This window comes from Triturus cristatus, chromosome 4_1 (genome assembly GCF_964204655.1).
Source record: "Triturus cristatus chromosome 4_1, aTriCri1.1, whole genome shotgun sequence".
Lineage (NCBI taxonomy): Eukaryota > Metazoa > Chordata > Amphibia > Caudata > Salamandridae > Triturus > Triturus cristatus.
The window spans coordinates 136,095,704-136,098,203 of NC_140585.1; the positions used below are offsets into that span (position 1 = coordinate 136,095,704).

General features: G+C 40.4%; 2 non-coding genes across 2 annotated transcripts; both read right to left on the reverse strand.

Moving 5' to 3' along the window:
* Positions 1-7: 7 nt before the first annotated feature.
* On the reverse strand, positions 8-80 carry TRNAR-CCU (transfer RNA arginine (anticodon CCU)). Its single transcript has one exon. It is a non-coding gene; the product is annotated as a tRNA-Arg (tRNA).
* A 1,515-nt stretch (positions 81-1,595) lies between these two features.
* TRNAW-CCA (transfer RNA tryptophan (anticodon CCA)) lies at positions 1,596-1,668 on the reverse strand. Its single transcript has one exon. It is a non-coding gene; the product is annotated as a tRNA-Trp (tRNA).
* Between the last annotated feature and the right edge of the window lie 832 nt (positions 1,669-2,500).

Consider the following 2,500-nt stretch of genomic DNA (forward strand, 5'->3'; position numbering starts at 1 on the left):
TTGTTATCACCTCAGATGGGACTCAAACCCACAATCTCTGGCTTAGGAGGCCAGTGCCTTATCCATTAGGCCACTGAGGCACACATGCATAGCTCTTTTCTAGAGACATTATTTAAATGTATTCTATGGTCAGACACTGGTGTGTGCACACAGGGCATTTCTCACTTCTCTCTATAAGTAAACTTCCCATTTTCATCCTCTTCCATCCCCGACTTTAACGCTCTCTTCTAAGCTATAATGGAGACTTTGCAATTTTAGCAAGTGGAGAGAAATTGGAGAACCACTTTGGACTCCACATTTCTTCTTCACTTACTTCTTTTCTCAATATACTGGGCTTAGAAAATGGTATCAAGCCATCCTTATCATCAGCAGGACACGGAAAGAGGCACCAAGTCTCCTAACCAAGTTCAACCACACTCTGCAACTTAACCATTGCACTACAAATTAGGCAACGGGGGCATCAGCAAAGGCAGCCCATGTGCCGATCCTTTATACATTTTGTGTAGTAATTTTCTTACTTGGAGCCAAAATCAGCACTTTAACTGCCCAAATCATACAGACTTTACACATGTAGCACTCTATGCACACATAGGCACACACCTTGCAGTTCTTCTACACACACTTAAGCTAAAAACCCATTCTGTCACGTCAAAATTCTGCAAACCTATTACATATTCAGTGCGTCGGCATAGAAGCACTTTTTAATGCCACTAAAATGCACAAGTAGTTAGACTGAAGATGCAACCTGAATGAGTTTACAGTATGTACTCCACTTTATTAATGATTAGTAATGAGAAAGTGAGGACTACAAGAGTATTGGAAAAGACTTTTTCCACTCTGAATGTAAAACAGATTGTGTGACCATTGGCCAAAAATGACCACGAAGGGACTCGAACCCTCAATCTTCTGATCCGAAGTCAGACGCCTTATCCATTAGGCCACGCGTTCATCCATTCACCTGAGATGATTTTTATCATGTAGGTGGTATGCATGGATGGAGAACATATTATTGAAAGGTATTCAGGTTTACATCCCATAGTGTTCTTTCAGCTCTTTTCGCTGGAAGCACTTTTTTGGAAGCTATATATTGAGTAGTTTATGAGTACGATATGCTTTTGTTTTCCTTTTTGCATACAAACCTCTTTCCTCATGAGTTTAAAGCTCATTTGTATTCTCTACATAGCTCTGGAAGTTTCCAGACGTGGAGTGAAACTGTTTTGAAAGTAGGACAAATTGCTCCTTCCTGCATATGCTAATTTTTCACACTCACATAGGTTGTATACGTTTTATGAATCCTGGCTTGACCTATTCAAGTAGCTGAAAGCCTGTCACCACCTCTAGAAACAAGATTCACACCAATCCAATTCATATCATTTTTTCCAAAGGAATATGTTCTGGCCGGTCGAAAATGCATCTCACAAAAATAGGCATTTAAAAATCTACTTTGCAGTTTCAGAACACTAACATGACTGTGAAGTGTACACAAGTAAAACGGGACAGTTTCAAAGTACCTAATCCCTCATAAACTTCTGAGAGGAAGCATGTAATAAATCTACCTAATTTTCTGGAAAAGAAAGAGGGAGGATTTTTGTTATCACCTCAGATGGGACTCGAACCCACAATCCCTGGCTTTGGAGGCCAGAGCCTTATCCATTAGGCCACTGAGACACACATGCATAGCTCTTTTCTAGAGGCATTATTTAAATGTATTCTATGGTCAGACACTGGTGTTTGCACACAGGGCATTTCTCACTTCTCTCTATAAGTAAACTTCCCATTTTCATCCTCTTCCATCCCCGACTTTAACGCTCTCTTCTATGCTATAATGGAGACTTTGCAATTTTAGCAAGTGGAGAGAAATTGGAGAACCACTTTCGACTCCACACTTCTTCTTCACTTACTTCTTTTCTCAATATACTGGGCTTAGAAAATGGTATCAAGCCATCCTTATCATCAGCAGGACACGGAAAGAGGCACCAAGTCTCCTAACCAAGTTCAACCACACTCTGCAACTTAACCATTGCACTACAAATTAGGCAACGGGGGCATCAGCAAAGGCAGCCAATGTGCCGATCCTTTATACATTTTTTGTAGTACTTTTCTTACTCGGAGGGAAAATCAGCACTTTAACTGCCCAAATCATACAGACTTTACACATGTAGCACTCTATGCACACATAGGCACACACATTGCAGTTCTTCTACACACACTTAAGCTAAAAACCCATTCTGTCCCGTCAAAATTCTGCAAACCTATTACATATTCAGTGCGTCGGCATAGAAGCACTTTTTAATGCCACTAAAATGCACAAGTAGTTAGACTGAAGATGCAACCTGAATGAGTTTACAGTATGTACTCCACTTTATTAATGATTAGTACTGAGAAAGTGAGGACTACAAGAGTATTGGAAAAGACTTTTTCCACTCTGAATGTAAAGCAGATTGTGTGACCATTGGCCAAAAACGACCATGAAGGGACTCGAACCCTCTATCTTCTGATC